Source organism: Protopterus annectens, chromosome 1.part0 (genome assembly GCF_019279795.1).
Source record: "Protopterus annectens isolate FY-2018-M chromosome 1.part0, PAN1.0, whole genome shotgun sequence".
In the NCBI taxonomy this organism is placed as follows: domain Eukaryota; kingdom Metazoa; phylum Chordata; order Ceratodontiformes; family Protopteridae; genus Protopterus; species Protopterus annectens.
The window spans coordinates 363486409-363508845 of record NC_056725.1 but is presented as its reverse complement, the minus strand read 5'-3'; positions in this window follow the sequence as shown (position 1 = coordinate 363508845).

Below are 22437 nucleotides of genomic sequence, written 5' to 3'. Positions count from 1 at the left end.
ATGTGAAGGAGACCCACATCAGAGGCCATAATACCTTCATAGTTCTCAGCCTTCATCGCACCTAAACTGAGTACAATGCACCCTTTATCATGTACCTCCCTACACATCTTCGAGTGATGTGTAACTGAAGTGTACCACCTTTGTCACAGTGAGCTTTCACGCAGCTTATTGGCCACACCTACATATTCTTTTTGTGGAATATACCTTACGTGGTGTGGAACATGCATCATGTTATTAGACCAGATGCGTTTGTGCTACCTGTTCTGCTGATGCACACACACTACATATATAAGTGTTTTAAAACATTACTGGCATGGGTAACATTCATGACAGTGTGGAGTGTGCTACATATAAAAAAAGAAAGCCAAGAAAGCCAAGAAAGCCATATAAAAAAGCCAATCTGGTGGTCCCCTGCCATAAACAAACTATACAACAGAAGGAAGAAACTGTTGCACAAAATAGGAAAATCCCAGGAAGCAAAAAACTCCCTCCCCAGCCTCAGTAAGAAGCAGAGATCCCTCATAAAATCCTCAAAAGCTAGTTACGAAAATAAAATTGCCAAAGATTCCAAGAACAACCACAAGGCGTTCTATAGTTATGTCAAGAATCTAAATGGCAATGCTCAAATCTGTGTTGCGCTACAACAGAATGGCATTAAATATACTGATCCCAAGGATATTGCCAATATCCTGGCAGAGCGATTCAGTGCCAATTTCACCCCCTCTCACCCCCTAAAGGGTTCAGCTCAATACCAAAAGATTGCCAAATTCTGGTAATCACAGCCACACAGGTAAAAAATGCACTCTCCAAAGCTAAGAATACAGCATCCATGGGACCAGATGACATCCTGGGCTGTGTACTACATGAACTACAAATTGAACTGGCACCTCACCTAAGTCTCATGTTTAATCATAGCCTCACCTCAGGCTTTGTGCCTAATGAATGGCCCACAGCTACAGTTATCCCACTTCACAAGGGGGCATCCACCTTGGATCCCGGGAACTATCATCCCATCAGTCTGACAAGCCTGATCTGCAAAGCCATGGAACGCATTATTATGGAACTTATAAAGAAAGACACTGGCAACCTTCAAACACTGGACTTCACCCAGTTTGGTTTTGTAAAGGTCTGATCTTGTCTCCTCAACCTGATTGACTTCTTCGAATCATTATCCAGAGCCGTGGATGAGGGCAATGCAGTCCACACAGCCTATCTGGACCTCACCAAGGCCTTCAACACCACCCCCTGCTCTTGAATCATAGATAAACTTACTAAGCTGGGCATTAATCCCTATGTCACTCAATGGGTTGCCAACTGGCTTACTGACAGAACCCACACTGTAAAAGTAGCCAACTCAAAATCCAGCTCCAGACAAGTGACAAGCAGAGTACCTTAGGGTTCAGTCCTGGGACCACTCTTGTTTGGCATTTACTTCTCTGAAGTACAGGCCAGTACTAAGGGACTCTGGCTAACAAAGTTCGCAGATGACTGCAAACTGGGAGCCATTATTGAATCCCCAAATGATGTGGATATTCTACAAAAGGGCCTTATAGAAACAGATGCTTGGTGCCAGAGCCATGGGCTCAAGCTCAATGGCAAGAAATGTATAGTTATCTCCTTTTGGAAAAAACATGTACCCATGAGTTATCACATAAGTGGCAGTACACTAAACACCGAAAGTGTGATAAGGGACTCAGGGACACAAATGGACAGTGGTATCACCTTCGATAACCACATCTCCACAGCAGTCAGGAAATCCTTCTATGTGGCACACCTCATCATTAAGGGCTTTTCATCCAGAAAAAAGGAGGTCATTGTCCCACTGTACTCATCCCTCATTAGACCCATTATAGAGTACAACACCCCATTTGGTATGTACCTCACAAGACATCTGCAACAACTGGAAAGGCCAGAGAAATACCTCACTAAAAGAATCACAAGCCTAAAGCAGATGCCCTATGCTGACCATCTAAAAAAACAACAGTTATACTCTGTCGCATATCGCCTGCTCAGAGGCGATCTCTGCTTAACATACAAGGCCATGTCAAACCCAGAGCTGTTGGATATGCTACACTTGGAAATTCCAATCCCTCAGAGCCACACGCTCCAGGGATTTAAACCTGGTCATCACAATGAACAAAACATGCTGGAGGGATAGGTTCCTGACCCAGAGACTCCCCATACTCTGGAATAGACTGCCCATACATGTCAAGCTGAGCGCCTCTTTGGCCCTCTTCAAAAAGAACCTTGACGATTGGATGGGAGATAGGAAATTCATCCCAGGGATCACATCAATCGCCCTGTTAGACAGGGGACCAGGGAAGTAATAGCCAAGGAATTGTTATTGCTAGGCTTGTATAGGCCCTAGGGTCGATAGCCTAGTACCCTCCTATGAACCTATGAACCTATATATATGTCATGCACATGAGTTAACTAGCCTGTATTGCTCATAATGTTGCATAGTGGTATATCAGTGTTCCTCCTAACACTTCAAGCAGATGTTATAGTACCAGGACAGTGCATGTGTGGTTACCCTCATAGAGTGTGGATGTATCATAATAGTGGTTCAAGTGCGTTTATGCAGACTCATCTCTTATCACTCTAAATTACATATGTTATGTCAGAGGCATGGGATTACTGGTTGTATTACTCATTGCCCATGACTGTGTTTGGTTCTTTTAATATTTTCCATGAGCCTTTAACTGTGTCCCACTTGCTGAAGACCTCTGCTGAGATTATACTCATATTCAGGCATATCAGTTTGCACAGCTTCACAGTATGTACCCTACCCCAATTGCATATACTATCCCTGATAGATGTCCTCTGCATTGTTCATGTAAGGATGCTTATCTCACACAGACATCCTCCCCATTGTTATGCTACCTTTTGTGGTAGTCACATACAACATGTTTTCACTGTATAGACCCAACTGTACCATAGAGATATGTTACTGGTGTTGCTGCTACAACCATCTTCCATTGACATGCCCTCATCTGCTGTGCATTAGGTTGTTTCACCTGTCCTCTTTCCCTGTGTTCATTCCTACAATTCATCTGCGTGGCCTATTCAATGCACACACTTCCCCTAAGTGTTCATTTTAAATGTCAGCCCATGTACCCTTACAGATCACTTATACATCTTCAGTACAGAATGCCAGGAATGGGATATTTATTTATTTATTTTATTTTACATTTGTTGACTGGGATAGTCCAACTGGATACAAGTCCATTTTCAGCGATGGCCCAGGGAGAAAAGCTCCAACATAAATACATTCAGAAAAAAATGTTACATGTAGTAAATATTTAGGAGAAAAAAAATCCTTTATACAGACTTGTTCGATCATGCTGGATTTCAGATACAACAAATACAGAATTAAATTTAGTTTATATTCATACGTCCTGTTGAGGTTACAGGATCCATACCTCAGGTAAACATTTACAAATGGTATTCATCATAATAAAGGCATCTATTTGTAGACTGACTCAGTCAAACAAGTATAGAGTTAGATAATTTCCATAATTAAAAAAGGTTTAGTTTCTCTGCTAGAGTGAGCCAGAGGATGCTAGTACCCCATTTTAGAGGAAGGAGCTAATCAGGGCTAGAACATGGACATAGCCAATGTGATTTGAAATGGAGTTTGAGACTCTTTTTGAATTGGGCTAAGGAGGTCGCAAAAGTGAGGTTGGGAGGGAGGGAGTTCCATATTTTAGCTACAGCATTAGCGAATAGAAAAGTACTAGCTGAATTACTGTATTTGATTGTTTGGACAAGCAGTCTATTTGATGAGTGGAGTGAGCCTAGATTGCTGTATGAAATGATTATCTTTTCCAGTGCAAGGGTGTTGCCTGGTTGTTTGAGAATTTTATATGCTTCTATAAGTTGGTTTAGCTGGAGAAGGTTTGGCAGTTCTATCCAGCCAAAGTCTTTTAAGTTAAGGCAATGGTGTGTCCTATAGGGCATGCCAGTTGCAAATCTGGTGATGTGATTATAGCAACTGGAGAGTTTGCTAAGGTCAGATTTGCTAAGGTTAGTATGCATGGGAGAGGCATAAAGAAGGATAGAGAGAAGATGGCATTGGTTGCTCTAACCATTGGAGTTAGAAAGGATTTTATTCTGCACATAGACCCAAGTTTCTTGTTTATGGATTTAATGGTTTGGTTAACATGCATATCAAATATAAGATTGATATTAGTAATTATTCCTAGGAGTTTTCTATAGGGATCTGAGGAGATGATGGTGCCATTGTTAGATTTTATGGTAAAGGATGCTGCTGAGGATTTACAATTGGGAGAGAAAAGTAGTAGTTTGGTTTTGTTTGGGTTTAAGATCAGACGATGATCAGAGAGCTAGTTTTCAACTATGGTGAATGTATTCTGGATTGTTGATAGTAGGGTTATTGGAGAAGTGTCAGAACATACCAATGTAGAGTCATCTGCATATTGAATGCAGGTGGCATCTGGGATGGCTGTGTGGAGATTATTAATAAAGACTGAAAAGAGAAGAGGTCTTACTATGGAACCTTGGGGAACTCCTATGGTATTAGATAACTAGCCTTGGGGAACTCCTATGGTATTAGATAACGAGCCTTGGGGAACTCCTATGGTATTAGATAACGAGCCTTGGGGAACTCCTATGGTATTAGATAACGAGCCTTGGGGAACTCCTATGGTATTAGATAATGAGCCTTGGGGAACTCCTATGGTATTAGATAACGAGCCTTGGGGAACTCCTATGGTATTAGATAACGAGCCTTGGGGAACTCCTATGGTATTAGATAATGAGCCTTGGGGAACTCCTATGGTATTAGATAATGAGCCTTGGGGAACTCCTATGGTATTAGATAACGAGCCTTGGGGAACTCCTATGGTATTAGATAACGAGCCTTGGGGAACTCCTATGGTATTAGATAACGAGCCTTAGGGAACTCCTATGGTATTAGATAACGAGCCTTGGGGAACTCCTATGGTATTAGATAACGAGCCTTGGGGAACTCCTATGGTATTAGATAACGAGCCTTGGGGAACTCCTATGGTATTAGATAACGAGCCTTGGGGAACTCCTATGGTATTAGATAACGAGCCTTGGGGAACTCCTATGGTATTAGATAACGAGCCTTTGGGAACTCCTATGGTATTAGATAATGAGCCTTGGGGAACTCCTATGATATTAGATAATGAGCCTTGGGGAACTCCTATGGTATTAGATAATGAGCCTTGGGGAACTCCTATGGTATTAGATAACGAGCCTTGGGGAACTCCTATGGTATTAGATAACGAGCCTTGGGGAACTCCTATGGTATTAGATAACGAGCCTTGGGGAACTCCTATGGTATTAGATAATGAACCTTGGGGAACTCCTATGGTATTAGATAACGAGCCTTGGGGAACTCCTATGGTATTAGATAACGAGCCTTGGGGAACTCCTATGGTATTAGATAACGAGCCTTGGGGAACTCCTATGGTATTAGCTAACGAGCCTTGGAGAACTCCTATGGTATTAGATAACGAGCCTTGGGGAACTCATATGGTATTAGATAACGAGCCTTGGGGAACTCCTATGGTATTAGATAACGAGCCTTGGGAACTCCTATGGTATTAGATAACGAGCCTTGGGGAACTCCTATGGTATTAGATAACGAGCCTTGGGGAACTCCTATGGTATTAGATAACGAGCCTTGGGGAACTCCTATGGTATTAGATAACAGGCAAGAGAGCTTGTTCTGCCATAATACCACTTGTTGCCTACCATTGAGGTAGGCATGGAACCATTGGAGAGCTTGGTTATCTAAGGATAAGGTTTTCAGAGTGTGGATGAGTAGCTGATGGTTGACCATATCAAAAACTTAGGACAGATCCAGAAAGAGGTCTGAAGATATTTTGTTGTTATTCCGATTTTAGTTAATTACATTGGTAAAAGAAATGAGGGCTGTGGAGGTACTATGATGGGGTCCAAAACCATGTTGCAAGTTGGTCAGCAGTTTATTCTGAATGAGATAATGCAGAAGTTGTTTGTGCACACACTTCTCTATGATTTTGGCCAGTGGTGAAATTATCGCTATTGGTCTATAGTTAGATAGTTCTGTAGATGTGCCACCTTTATGGAGTGGTATGACATAGGATATTTTCCAAATGGAGGGGGATGGTGGCTTCTGTTATGGTTCTGTTGATTAAGATAGAGATGGGGTATGCTATAGCATCTGCAGCCTTTTGCAGGTATTCAGCTGGGAGAAGGTCAGCTGAAAGGGTAATTGGCTTTAGTTTTTTGAATAAAGATCAGATGAGGGATATAGAGACTGGTTGGAGGCTAAAAGAGAGTAGAGAGTTGGGTATGGCAGTATTAACTGTAGAGCCACAAGGAGTTAATTGGCTGGCTAGGGACTGGATAGTCTCTGTGAAGAAACTATTGAAGGTATTTGCCACTTCTTCAGAACTTTTGTGGCAGGAGGCTGCAGGGATAGGAGTGGAGGATTGACCTGGATGGAGAAGATTGTTTATACCTGCCCAAAACTTTTGAGGGTTGTTTTGATTATTCTGTTGCAGATGGCAGTAGGATTTTTTTTGTCAAGTAAGATGGATTTTTTTGTCTCATTCCTTAGCTGCTGGAAGTTAATTTGGTCTAGAGGGGATTTAGTAGCATGCCACTTGGTCCATGCTTTATTTCTGAGTATGATTTTAGATTTGGAGTCTTTTGAAAGCCATGGGGCATTTTTGTTTTAGTTCTGATTAACCATTTAGGAGCATGTGAATCAAGTATGTTTAGTAATTTAGTATTAAAGTATACTACCGCCTCATCAAGGGGAAGGTATTTTACCTCTGTCCAGTTACATAATTTGAGTTCAGATTTTAATTTTATGGGGTTGAAGTTTTTCTTGCTTCTGACAGACTTATAGGTGGGCAGATGGGTGCTGACTATTTTGTATTTAATTATATATGTAATGAGGTGATCACTAAGGTTGTTGGGGAGGGTCCCTGACATGTACATGTGGGGATGACTATTGATAAGTATCCAGTCAAGGATGCTCTCTTTTTGGTTAGGTTTACCTATTCTGGTGGAGGAAGATATGGCCTGTGAAAATCCGTAGAGGTCAATATGGGTGGAGGGGGAGTCTGATGAACATGACAATACTCTGCACTGTAGATACACTGTCCTATACTGTGTTTGAAACATATACTCGCATTCATACCTCTCAACTGTCCAGATATTGCCAGGATGACCAGATGTTTTCCTTATCAAATTTGTGTCTTTCTGCCCTATCACTGGGATGATCTCAGGACTGATGTGATTCAATATTACATACATTTCATCATACCTCTCAACTGTCCTGATTTTTTGCAGCATGCTCAACTTTTGTCTCATATTTTTGATCTTGTTCTCATAAAAAACGTGATTTTTCTGGCAAATTATTGGTATGTCATTGCAGACTGAACTCAGAAAATAATGGCAGACATTTGAGTTTCAAACTTCATGCTCTTCAGTAAATTCATGCTACTGTAAAACCTATTATTCTATCAACTTTTTAAGCTTGTAAAAGGAATATTAAAACCTGTCCCTATTTTTGGGACTTTTTCCTGCCATTATTTATGACTTTGTCCAAATTACTTGTGCTAAGCAGATGAGAGGTATGGTTGTGTTTTATTCTACCAGATTTCTATGAGTCATCTATGCCAAATATGTCCCTATTTCTGATTAATCATCCCCGCATTATGTTGGCCTTTGTGCAGATGTACTGAACTAACAGACTGAGCGCTATCTGGTGATCACTGTGGCATTCCGTGTAAAACTGCAGACCGTACGTGCACTGCTTTAAACAGTATTGCTCTCCTTGTTCGCTTACATGGTTTCCTGGCTGACAACACTGTTGCCAGCCATGAAACCTAGCTTAGATGCACCCCACAGTATGAATATTCATTCCATGGTGCTGCACACTGCGGCTCACAGCACACCGCCACTCAAACATGTAAACTCCATGTAGGCTTTGCGTTGAGACTACACGCAGTTTATTGAATCCCGGGGACAGTTGTAGATTCATATGCATTTCCAATTTATCTCAAGGATGTATTACTTTATTTTATGTTTCATTTTTGTCTGTTCTTCTGTCAATAATTTAATGAAACAAAGCCTCAGTTTTCTCACCATACTTTGTTACTTCCAGCAATCTTATGAGGGGCTTTAGAATAATACTTTGACCAACATGTGTTACAAAGACTTTCTCCTGATATGCTAAAAGCTTGTGCCGAAGCACAATTTTGACTTTAGTTTAAGGAAACACTTCTAAACCTTTCAGATCTTGTTATCCTCTTCCTGTTTCCTGTGTTGCTGCATTCTGGCTTATCCATAATTGCTTTGAATCGGTTCCCTATGAAACATCAAACAGCAAAACTGAGAGGACCAGAAATACTGAAAACTAGTACCCAAAACATAGTAGGGTGAAATAGTAACTGCAAGTGTTTTGTGCAAGGTATAAGCTCCCTAGACCCCCCCTCATGTGGGCGGCAAACCCCAAAAAATTTATATACCATTTCCATGGTTACACTAACTCAAAGATAATGGAAATCTCCCAAAAGAAGGGAAACTCTGCTGGCACACACTTAGAAATCACATGGGTAGTGATTTTCTATGGAAAACAGTGATCAGCATTGCATTCCTTGGCATATTGTGCTTTGTGAAGCTGACTCCCATGACATTTTACTTCAGCCACCTATATAGATACTTTCTAATCTCTTTCTACAGTCCTAAAGCCATATAACAGTATATTTCTAAATAAATGCATCTACTTTTTGCTTTTCTTTTTCCGCTTAAAGCTGCTTTCAGTGCCTCGTTATTGCTATGTTTTCTAAACTATTTGCATATTCTACATTCCTGTAACCTATCACAATGTTTCAGTTTTTGACTATATTTTTACAGTAATGCAATGTGGATATATGCAGTTCTCTAACATTATCTACATAATCTGGAACAAGCAAATATAAGCTTAACACCTTGGCCTATGCAACAAACTGTAAATAACCAACACATGCATATGTATGCTGAGAAGCAATAGTATACATAAACCATTGGCAAAATCATGTTTGTTATCAGTTGGTTGGTTCACCAGCATACTGGACTGATCCCTGTATAGGCCATTTCAGCCACAGCCCAGGTAAACTATTATTGCATAGATACACTGTGGAATGTAAAGCAGAGGACATAGTTCAATTTTCTGAAAAAACAGCTACATGAATTAAATAAACAAGAGTTTAGGCTGACTTTCTCTAATAAAAATAAAAGGTTGAGGCAGCTTTTCATGCAGATTAAAATGTCTCTTTGAGAATCTATCACACCACTCCAGGATATTCTATGGCACAAGTGAAAACCTTTTGTTGCTCAGTTTAAAATCACATTATAGTACTTTATTGCTCAATTAATACTAGAAATGGAAAACAGTCTTTACTCTCATGTCAGGTGTAAAATCACCAGAAGTGTATTTTGGTTAACCAGTCCATTTGACTGGTTTCCTCCTGAGCCAATGCTCTGGTCTCCATTTACAAACTTATGCAAACTCCTCTAGTATTTGACAATTTTCTTTATCTCATCATCACCTATCTCATCTGTCTTGCTCTTTTCTGTGTGTGTGTGTGTGTGTGTGTGTGTGTGTGTGTGTGTGTGTGTGTGTGTGTGTGTGTGTGTGTGTGTGTGTGTGTGTGTGTGTGTGTGTGTGTGTGTGTGTGTGTGTGTGTGTGTGTGTGTGTGTGTGTGTGTGTGTGTGTATCTCTCCTTCAGATATTATTTGGTTGCACCTTAAGAGCTACCCTCCATTGGATGTGTAAAAAATTCACACTTGTGTGCACAATTCAGGTTTTACATTATGAAAAGTTTTAGTTTTGTACTTCTTTCATGGGAAAACCACCATTCTGTGTTACGCTTGATTAACACTACTTGAAACCACTGTTGTTTCCCTATGGATGGTCTGAATGCCTGTGATAGTCCATCCTTATTCTAGTGATTAACACCAAGGTGATGCTGAATGTTAAAGCATAAGGGTTATACGGATAGAGCCCACCAGCATGCTTGAAAACTAGGTATGAAAAGATTCGATCACTTTGTGTAGAAATATATTTATTTAGCACTTTCATCCCAAATGATCATAGGGCTTCATCTGAATACGACACAAACATACCAGCAGCCTTAAATATATAATAATTGCATGCTTGACAATCTCCTTGTTCTACTGATGCTGTCATTACAGGGGTATGTGGTTGATCATTAAAGTAAATCCACTTTCCAAAATGTAGTAATGTACTTTAAGGATTCCAGAGAACTCTTTTAATGGCCGTGCATTCTTTCTCAGTTTCTGAATGCCACTTTCAGTCTCATTCAGTTTTCAAAATAAATGACAAATTTATTTTCCTGGCAAAGTCCTTTGTGACAGTGCCACACTCAGACCTACATCTGATGCATCTGTGTGAACAATAGAGGATCTCAGAAATCAAGGGATTGATTCCAAGATGGGTCCTGAACATAAGATAGCATTTGATACTGGAAGGCATCCTCTGTCTCTGGGTTCCACCTGGCTTTGGTCAACATCTTACAATGGAGCAGTTGATGCTGAAGTATGATATAACATTTTGGTTGTAAGGTGTCAGGTGCAGAAATGCTCTTATCTGCTTTTTTTCTTTGGTTAAATGGACATTTTTATATAATTTTATTCTTTTTAAGGATCCCCTGTCTATGACATAGCCCAAATACTTAAGATCAGTCATTACAAACTTACTTTTGGAGACACTGACTATGAGAGCTTTCTGTGGAGATGAATCTGCCCTTTAAACAGTGGGTGTGAAATAAATTGAGTTGAAAGAACATTTTTTTCCACTGGCATCATCTGTTTATGGGACTTGCCAATAGCCTTTCATAAAGCCCAGGGTGATTAGAAATTTCACTTTCCCCAACCTTTCATTCAGTTCATCCAACCCAAGCATGTTGATATATGTTAAATTTACAAGTAATCTCCATGGTATCCCACAATCTCAAACCACCCACTAAACCAGTATAGTGGGTCCAGAAACAAAACAGTGTAAGAAACTTCTCTGTATGGAAGATTTTAAATGCATATATATATGTAGTTAGTCACTGTATATTAATCCGATCAGATAATAGTAGTAGAAGCAGTGAACTTAAACTTGTCCTAAGTAAAAAAATAATAAAAAATATATAATCTGAAATATTATACAGAATTACTAAGTATTCAAAAGTAATCCAAACAGGGTACACAGTCTGTTTCCAGTTGAAAATCCTTTATTAAGTACGCAGACAAGCGATCCAAGTAAAACAAAAGTAACAGAATAATAGTTTCCTCACAAGCTTTCTAAATATATATATATATATATATATATATATATATATATATATATATATATATATATATGTATATATATATATATATATATATATATATATATATATATATATATACTGCGGTGGTGATGCTGCGGTAGCGTTGTCACCTCACAGTAAGACATTGTCCTGTTCGATTCTCAGCAAAAGCGTCTTTTGTGTGGAGACATGCGAGAATGGGCGTACCTTCGTTGAAGGTTGTGTGTCAGAGATGGCAACTTGGTACGTAAAAATCTACTGCCAATCATTAGCGGACTGGAAGTTCCGCTGTGGCGACCCCTAACCGGGAAAAGCCGAAAGACACAACACACACACACACATGTATATATATATATATATATATATATATATATATATATATATATATATATATATATATGCTTTTTATCAGGCAATGAAGTGGTTTATTGTGCTGTAAAATGCAGTGTATTGATATATATGTTAAATTCACATCCCTTACCCCATCAGTGTGACATTCGAGCTCATCCTGCTCTACTTAGTAGCTGTCATAATAATATGTACTTAATAATTATGCACTTTAAATAAAATTAATAATGATGTGGTACCTCTTATTTAACCAGAATATTAAGTTTGTGATTTTATCCAAGACAATGTACTACATGGCTGGAAATATATAAACCTTAGACCATTTGGCAATCTATACATTTTGCACGGAAAAAGTCCACTGTGCAAGTCATATTCTATTTCCATAACTTATTGTTAACACAGGTCACTTTTGTCCTTCTAGACTTCTTCAGGTCTGTGTACAAGAACCCTAAAAACTATCTACAAAAATATTATTGCATAATTAGCTAGAATTGTTATTACACATCATTTCAAATAAAGTGGAAAAAAGAATAAGAAAAAGAAAAAATGTATGATGATAGTAACAAAATATGCACTTCAATTTAAAATGATTTAACATGGTATTTAAAAGCAACTGGAAGAATAAAATGAAATAAAATTATCCATGTAAACAATTTGGCAATTTTCTAAGTTACAGTACACTGTTAAGTGAACAGTAACAGTTTACTCCAGGCTTCCTAAAAGAGTTCAGTTTTAATTGCCACACGAGGACATGATTCCCCAGCATATTTAGGATGTCTCCTTCAAGATTACCCATGTCTATGCGATCCAGTTTCTGGAACTTAAAACCTGTGTGTCTTTTATGAAGAGCAAGGTGTTTGGCTAGTGCATTATTTTTACATCCAGTGGGGATTTCTGCCAGATGGCATGAAATCCTACGCTTAAGTTTATTTAGTCTTGCTCACCTAAAATGCATTACAATCATTGCACTGTGCCCTGTAAATTACTTTTCTAGAGTTACAGTCACCTCCTGCAGAGGTATTAATGATTTTCTTTAAATAAGGGCAGTAAAAACTATCACCTTGCTGTATAAATATACAAAATGTGCAAGTAGCTTCACATCTTTTAGTGTTTCTTTCATAAAGTCTAAGTTTAAATTCAACAAACCCTCTAATGTTCCTGGCCTTTCTGTAAACAAAGGATGGGGTGTCACCTAAGATGTTAATCAGAAAAGGGTTTCCTGTGACAAAGGCCCAATTTTCTTCAATAACATTTTTGATACTGTAATAATCCAAAGTGTATGTCAGGATACAGATATTTTTGCATTTGTTATTCTCTGTGGAATCTCTTAGCATTCTCCTACTGAGGTGGTTGACTGAAGGTGCGTCAGTCCTGTAATGGGCTCCAGGATGTTTTTTAACATCTGACTTTCATAACCTCTCACTAGAAAATCATTCTCTAAGTCATTCGGGTTTTTCAAAAATGGTTCCATCTCTGTGGTAATTATAGCTAATCTATAGACCTGGGACTTTACCACATTATACTTGTTTTTTGTAGGATGCAGACTTTTACTGTGGAGCAATAAGTTAACCCTAGTTGGTTTTCTGAATAGATCAGTGGTGATTCTGTTATTGTTGGTGTCCTTGGAAATCTGCATATCTAAGAAAGTGGTTGAAGTATAACTATGGGAAGAGGTAAACTTCAGGAAGGGGGTTGTGTAGATTGAGGTAAGTGATAAAATCACCAAGCTGCAAGCTGTCACCTTCCCACACAAAGATATCATCAATATAACGTAAATAGCATGTGATATGCTGCATGTAGTGTGAGATGTTTAATACAAAGTCCTTCTTCCACTTGCCTAGGGCTATGTTAGCTATGCTGGGAGCCATGGCAGGCCACATTGCTATAGCAGTTTTTTGTTTGTAGTGTTTGCCATTGAATTTAAAGAAATTAAAGTCCAGTACAAGATTAATGAGCTTGCTTAACTTTTGCAGTTATATGTCAAATTTAGATAACACCATTGAGTTTCAACAAGTCATTCTTCTTCTTGCTTTTCCCAGTTAGGGGTCGCCACAGTGGATCACCTGTCCGCTCATGACTGGCAGTGGAGTTTTATGGTGTTGAGTTGCCAGCCTGGCACCCAACCTTCCACAGAAGGCGCACACACACACACACACACACACACACACACACACACACACACACACACACACACACACACACACACACACACACACACACACACACACACACACACACACACACACACACACACACACACTCTCACACCTAGGGCCAATTTAGAGTGTCCAATCCACCTACAGCATGTCTTTGGGAGGAAATCAGAGCACCCGGAGGAAACCCACACGACCACAGGGAGGACATGCAGACTCCGCACAGAAGGCACCCCAGCTGAGGATCGAACCAGAGAACCTCTTACTGTAAGCTGGCAATGCTAATTGCTGCACAACCGTGGCCACCCCATTTCAAAAAGTCATTGCAGGGCCTAATTATTCCATTAAGCTTTAGCACTAAAACTATGAAGCCATTCCACTATTAGACTCCTGATGATGAAAACTCTATCACTTTCTTTACCACCACCTCCCAGCTGACCTTCACTGAGGCTTGGCCATCCAGTAGGTCTTAAGTTTAACTGTCATTCTAATATTAGTGTCTATATGATGTTTGATTAGACCAGATCTTCTGTGGAGTTTTTAATTCTTCCTTGTGTCAGAGTAGAAAAGTTCCATTTTTGGGGGGGTTTGGATAAGGTCACATTACCCACCACCTTGGATATGGGCAACAAACATTCTTCTTTTTTATGCTATTCTGCTTCAGCTGTTGGGTTGGCTAGGATTGATTCAGTGATTTCAGCCTCTTCCTATTGCTTAAGGAAGTTTATGCATTAAATTTGCTCCTGATGCCTCTAAGTAGTTCATCTAACAAGGCAATGTAATTCACTTACTCATACTCTGACTTCAGTGGCTCTTGCCACTTGCCCAGAAATTTATTTTTGCCATATTGTATCAATATCAATAACAGGTCTCTGATCTGAATCTCCTGCCTCCTGCCTTCTGGTTTCTATGTTTTATTACCCCCTCCTGGATGGCTTGGGATGGATCTCTCCATTTAGTCATAGACTATTGGTATTATGGTGTTCAATTTGCCTTGGAGGGAGGCACTATCAGCTTGACAAGTCTGATCTGTAAAGTCATGGAGAGTATTATTATGGATCCCATAAACAAGGACATAGGCAATCTCCTCGCACTTGACCCCACCCAATTTGGATTCATCAGGGGCAGAACTTGCCTATTGAATCTAGTTGACTTTTTTGAGACTGTCAACAAGGCCCTGGATGAGGGAAAGGCAAAACATACAGCTTACCTTGACCTGGCCAAGGCCTTTGACACAATCCCACACTTGAGCATCATTGAAAAGCTAATACAACTTGGTGTTAATCCCTATCTAGTCTGATCGGTGGCCAACTGGTTCACAGATAGGACCTGCAAGGTCAAACTAGGCACTGCCACCTCCAACACAGACCTGTCACTACTGTTGTTCCCTAGGGATCTGTCCTGGGACCCCTACTCTTTGACATATACTTTTCAGAGGTCCAGGCCACGACAAAGGGCCTGTGGCTGACCAAGTTTGCAGATGACTGAAAGCTGGGTGTTGTCATTGACTCCCCAGAATAGCATACTGCAGGAGGGTCTCACAGCTACAAATGACCAGTGCCAAAGTCATGGCCTTAAGTTAAATGCAAAAAAATGTATTATCATACCATTCAGCAAAAACATGGCCCCTACGGATTACCACATCAACAGCAACCCCCTAAGCACACAGCCTGTGGTGATAGACCTGGGTACTCAGGTTGACAAAAATCTCACATTCGACCATCATGTGGCAGTGGTGGTCAGAAAAGCCTTTTACTTGATTCATTTCATAAGTAAAGGGATTGCATCCAGAAAAAAAGGAGGTTATTATCTCTCTGTACTCCTCCCTTATTAGACCTGTAATTCAGTATAATGCCCCATTTGGTATGTACCTGTCCAAACATTTGTACCAACTGGAAAGGCCACAGAAATACCTCACAAAGAGAATCCATTTCCTCCAACACCTATCCTATGCAGACAGGCTTAAATCACTATCACTCTACTCGGTATCATACAGATTGCGCAGAGGTGATCTGTATCTTGCCTACAAGGCAATGTCAGACCCTGCCCTACTGGAAATGCTCCATATCCGTAAGTCTAACTCCTCATGCATTACCCACTCAATAGGCTTAAATCTAATATGTGACATCAACAAAACCTGCTGGAGGACAGGTTTGTCTCCCAGCCCTGTCTTGGGAATAGACTTTCCATACATGTCAAACAGAGTACCTCAATGACCTACTTCAAACGCAATCTTGATGATTGGATGGGAAGCCATAAATTTGTCCCAGGGGTTCCACTTTTGTCTCTCATTGACAGGGGTGACAGGTGTTGACTGAGGTTTCCTTTTTTTTGTGTAAACTTTTGGCTAGGCTTGTAAGGGCCCCAGGGCCATTAGCCTAGTAATCTCTTATGATCTCCTATGATCCTATAGTGATATAGCAAACTTCTAGCTAAAGCCAGTTTTATTGTCCTTCCATATCTCCTTGACTGCATCTAATAATTGTTTGGAGTACCACCCATAGAACTCAGACAGACTGAACCCAGTGGAAATTTGCATCTGTTTTGGTTACCTTTCTTAATATGGACTTTAGTTTCCTGTTAACTCTTCCAGCAGATTATCCATTTGTGAATGCTACCCAGAGGTTCTGATTTACTTCACTTTAAAGTTTTTACATAGTTTCTGTATAATCTTTGACATGAAGGAGGTTGCCTGCTTTGGAAGGTGTGCCCACACCAGGGAACAGTACGCCTGACTCTCTCACTGTAGCCTTAGAATGAGCCTTCTAAAAAGGAATTACTTCCGGATATCTGATGGCATAATCAGATATAGCCAGAATACAGTGGTATCCATTTTCAAATTTGACTAAAGGATCTATGTAGTCTGTGGCAATCTTCTAGAACGGAGTATCTATGATGGGCGTAGTTATCAACTGGCTCTTAAAACCTGGATTTGGTGCTTGGTCTATATTATATCATTGAATGCTTAAAAAAGCAAACAATGATTAATTGACCCCATGTAAGCAAAAGCTTACAATGTCAAAACCTCAGAACAGTGATTTCTTTTTCCAATGGAAAAAAATTGCTGTTCCAAAAAAAAAAAAAAAAATTTAAAACATTACATAAAGTGGGGGGCTTCACCCACCACACCCCCCTACTTAAATATACCAACTCCGAGATCGCACTACAGTGCCAAAAATGGCAAAGTAACAGAAGCAGCCAAGTGAATTCTTTCACAGGGAAAGAATTTGCTTAAAAGCCACTTCGCTATTTTGACTTTTCGTTCTTTTACTTTCGATCAAGACACATTTGACAGAATGTGTCTTCGATCACATAATAGGAATCCTTTGATGCCATCCTTTGGCACTCAGAACATCATGTGCAAACATCTTCTGTCTCTTCTATGATCTGTGACCAGCTGAATCTGATTAGAACTTAGTTTTTCAAATTTTTCCTATCCAGTTGTCTTTCCCAATATGTGGCTATGTGGCAGTTTCAATAGTAGCTCTCTAAATGGGCTTAGATACAAGTAGTTGTCACACCATTTCTTCCCTTTCCTTGCTGGAAATGTATAGTCTACCATTTTGAAGCTCAGAATTGGGATATGGTGGCAAAGAACATGCCATGGACTCTTTACCTCCACAGTGGATATGTTTTCCCTGGCACTCCTCATTGTTTCATTCTCCTATTGGATCTTCTGAAAGGTCAGCATGCTCACTCACATATCAAACAGCTTGGAGTTCTCCTCTCAAGTATCCTTTCAAGAGGTAGAGGGCTTTGCTTCATTTACTTCCAAGACTAGGACAGGGGTCTCAGTATGTCACTCTTTCCCAATAATTAGAGAACCAGTCTGCTGTTTCTACTGATTATGTCCAAGGCCAATTTAGAGGGCAAAACCATTAGCTACAAAAAAAAAAAAAAAACATGCAAGTCACTTACATGACCAACATGGCATCTTATCATGAAATCTCTAATATAGAGCCTATATACAGCAAACATAACATACAAAACAGTCTTTGCTAACTATGTAGATAGGATTGCTATGTAATAGTTATGCAGAAAGGATGTGCCTTTGTATCTTTGTTTGTGGAAGTTAAAACTGTATTGTGGTATATCTCTGTTTTCCTGTATAAGGGAAGCACTATGGCTGTCTATTAATGGTGTAGCTGTAGCATCTTACAATAGTTTCATGCAGTTTTAAAACAGCAGTACTGAAGATCATTAGTGTAATGAGCAGTGAAATAAACTGCAGAGAATAACAATGCCAACTAACTTCTGACTAATGTTTATTGTCCTAATGGTGTTCAGCCCAAATGAAACCAAATGCATGTGAAAGGACAGTATGCATTATTAAGAACATATTTATTTATTTAGTTTTTGTTGACTGGGTTAGTTTCTCTAGGCCAGTGGCCTTTTCTCAGGGCAACCCAGAAGTGGCACTCATGCTGACTAGGTGAAGTTTTGCCAGGACACTAGGAAACTTTCCCTTCTCCTTTTGTAAGCACCGTGAGATTTTTTATATCCACCCAAGATATCACCAACTCAGGCAGATGGGCTCTTGGTTTAACATACCATTTGCCATATTCATAGGTTCATAGGTAAGTACTAGGCTATTGGCCCTAGGGCATAATTAAGCCTAGCCAAAATGTTTCGGCTTTCGCCTCCCATGAGGTCTAGTTACCGGCGCCTGCGTCGAGCAGGGCTACAGACGTTATTCCTCTGGTGAATTTCCTGTTTCCCATCCACTCATCAAGATTCCTCTTGAAGAGTGTTAGTGAGGGGCTCTGCCTCACATATATGGGGACCTTATTCCAGAGCAAGGAGAGCCTCTGGGACACAAATCTGTCCCTCCAAAAAGTCCTGTTTATTGCTGCTGTCAGGTTAATGTCCCTTGAGCGTGTAACTCTTGTGGATTGGGTTTTCCTTAGGTGGAGCATTTCCAGCAATTTGGGGTTAGCCATAGCCTTGTATGTTAGGCATAGGTCACCTCTGAGTAGTCGGTACACGACCGAGTATAGTTTGAGTTTTTTAGCCTTGTGGCATAGGGCATGTGTTTGAGGCCCGTTATCCTCTTTGTGAGGTACTTTTGAGGCCTCTCCAGTTGTTGCAGATGTCTTGTAAGGTACATCCCAAACGGGGCATTGTATTCAATTACTGGTCTAATGATTGATGAGTAGAAGGGGACAATAACTTCCTTATTCCTAGATGCAAACCTCTTTGTGATAAGATGGGCCATGTAGCAGGATTTTCTAACCACTTTAGCGATGTGGTTGTCGAAGGAGGGGTTACTATCCACCTGTGTACCTAGGTCTGTTATCACAATCTCTGTGATAAGTGGGCTGCCACCTATGTTGTAATTCATTGGTACTTGAGGCCATGATTTTGGCACCACGTATCTGTATCAGTGAGACCCCTCTGAAGGATGTCTGCATCAGTAGGAGTTTCAATTATGGCGCCCAGTTTGCTGTCATCTGCAAACTTTGTTAGCCATAATCCCTCCGTGTTTGCTTGAACATCAGAGAAATAGATGCCGAACAGGAGGGGTCCCAATACTGAGCCCTGTGGTGCTCAACTAGTCACAGGTTTGGAGTCTGATCTGGCGTTCCCTATTCTCACCAAATGGGTTCTATTCGTGAGCCAGTTGGCAACCCATTTTGTTACGTAGGGGTTTATGTTTAGGTTAGTGAGTTTGTCTATAATTCCCGAGTGGGGAATGGTATCGAAGGCCTTGGCAAGATCAAGGTATGCTGTGTGGACCACCTTCCCTTCATCTATTGCCTCAGTGACCTTTTTGAAAAAGTCAACCAGATTGAGGAAACATGACCGTCCCTTTACAAACCCAAACTGGGTAGGGTCTAGAGTTTGTAGGTTCCCAATGTCCTTGTTTATGAGTTCCATGATGATGTGCTCCATGGCTTTATAGACTAGGCTCATCAGGCTGATGGGGCAGTAGTTCCCGGGGTCAGTGGTGGCACCTCCTTTTTGGAGTGGGATGTCTGTTGCTGTGCACCACTTTGTGGGCACATAGCCTGAGGTGAGGCTGTGGTTAAACATAATATTAAGGTGCGGGATTAATTTGTTTTGGAGTTCATGTATCACGCAGCCTGGGATGCTGTCAGGTTCCATGGATGCTGCGTTTTTTGCTTTGGAGAGTGCTGTTTTCACATGGATGTCTGTGATTTCAGGGGTAGCACAATCGTCTGGTATGGATATGGGCTCTCTAGGTGGTGATGGTGGGGTAAAGTTTGCACTGAACCTATCTGCCAATATATTGGCGATATCAGTTGGTTCCGTGACTTTTGAACCGTTATGCTGTAGCTCAGAGCAGATCTGAGTGTTGCAGTTTAGGTTTTTGACATAGCTAAAAAATGCCTTATCGTTGTCTTTGGCGTCTGTTGCGATTTTTCTTTCAGAGTTCACCTTAGAGGCTTTTATGAGGGTTCTTAGCTTTTTGCTAAGGTTGGTCAGGGATCCCTTCCATTCCTGGGTTTTTACTCTTTTTTGTAATAATTTCTTCCTTCTATTGTAGAGAGTATTTATGGCCAGGGTCCACCAGACTGGTTTCCTCTTTTTAGAGGAATAGGTCTTGGTCTTGTTTGGGATAGCACAGTCCATGCACTCGTGTAAGTGCTTGTAGAGTGCTTTTTTTATGATACAGCAGATTCAATCATATTTATATTCCATGTGGGAGTAACAAAATTTGCCAGCTCTGTCTTGAGCAGCATAAAGTTTGCTTTGGAGAAGTTTTTTACCGTGGTTTCCCTGGGAGGAGGTGCAGGTGGTATGTGGATATCTAGGATGATGAGTTTATGGTCTGATCTGACCAATGAAGAATTTACCACAGGTGTGGAGCATTTATCCCCCATGTTGGTGATAACCAGGTCCAGTATATTGTTACCTTTCATGGGGGTGCTAATAAGCTGGTCCAGGGCATTTGAGTTTATATATTCGAGGAAGCGCTGAGCAAAGGTATTAGTGCTTCCTTAGTTTTCCCAGTTAATGTTTGGGTAATTGAAATCACCCAGTATAAGGGTGTTCGGTTGAACCTTCATGTTTTCCAGTGTCTCAAGGAACAAGGAGTGGGTGTCTTGGGTCAGGGATGGTGATCTGCAGCAAGGTACAATCTGAATTGCAGTTTTGTCCATTGTAAGTTGCACTTGGATGATCTCCAAGGCATCATACTTTGCAACCAGTATGGAGGTGTGGTTATCCTCGATGAATATGGATATGCCTCCTCCCTTTGTATTTCGGTCCAGGTTTTGTGGCCAAAATGTGTGATATGAGTTGTAGCCTGGTATCGCTGGAGTGCTCTCTTGAGCTTTGAACCAGGTCTCCATTACTGCACAAATATCGATGCTCTCCATATTGAAGAGTGCCTCGAGAGAGTGCATTTTGAGGTTTAAACTCCTAGAATTGAGCAACATGACCCTCAGTTTTTTGTCGCTGGTACTTGTTACAGCGGTGGATTTGTCTTTTGAGCCTTGCCTAAAAAAGGCATATAGGCATATATAAAAATTCAATAGCCATACCAGCATCATGAGTTTAATGAATGACAAAATATATTTTTACAGCCATGGGTTATTCAAGATATATGCAAAGCATATAATTTACTGAACAGTATGTCAGTAGGGTGAACAAGGGAAATAATAGTTATATGAACTCTGTAACACTATTATAAGAAGCCCAAACACAAGGTTCCACCATGAGGCAGAAGGAAAACCTAATAATAATGAAGGTGAATAGAAAAAAGAAATGCAAAAAAAAAATGTACAGCAGATCAAAATTGCTTATAGTCAGCTGTCTTATCCTGTATAAGATAAATACAGTTACAGTGCAGTCATATGAACAAAAGTAGCTGAGAGCTGCATCATTATTTAGTGAAAGTAAATCAGTTGCAGTTACAAATTGTAGAGATGGCACCTGACTCCTGTATCTTACACTGGTTGTGTATGTAGGAAAGGACAAGGTTCCATCATATGCATTTAGTATATGAAACAAAAGCATGACAAGACACCCAACCACCATATGACTAGAGCTCTTCGGGGAAGGATAGATTAGAATATAACTACAGCAGGTCTCAGTGTTCCAGACCAAAGCCTAATCAACAGAGATATGTCATCCAGTAGCTATCCTGTGAACACCAAATAATCTGTCACTGAACTGAGGTATGTGGAGGAAAAAAATACATGCATACATACATATATACACATAGACATATGCACATAAAACGGGAGGAGGTGATAACATTAAGAACATATCTCTGAATTCCAAATGTATTCCCTTCTCATTCCCGTTTCTTTACCATTCACAACAGAAAGGGCACACTTACCAATATAATCATAAAATATATTATGCTGCATATTCTAAAGTACAAACATAAGCATTTTTCCTGACACCTGAGATGAGACTGTGAAAGCCTTGGTGAACTTGTTAATGTTTTACTGATAGGTATACTGACATGTATAGTATAATACAAAATAAGCAGAACTTTGAAACAAAGACATGGTAGTTTGTTAGCAAATGTAATTTTTGCATTAGTCACAGTTACACACTGCAGTGAGAACAGACACTTAGTAGAAAAGTGAAAATAAAAATAAAGACAGTATCA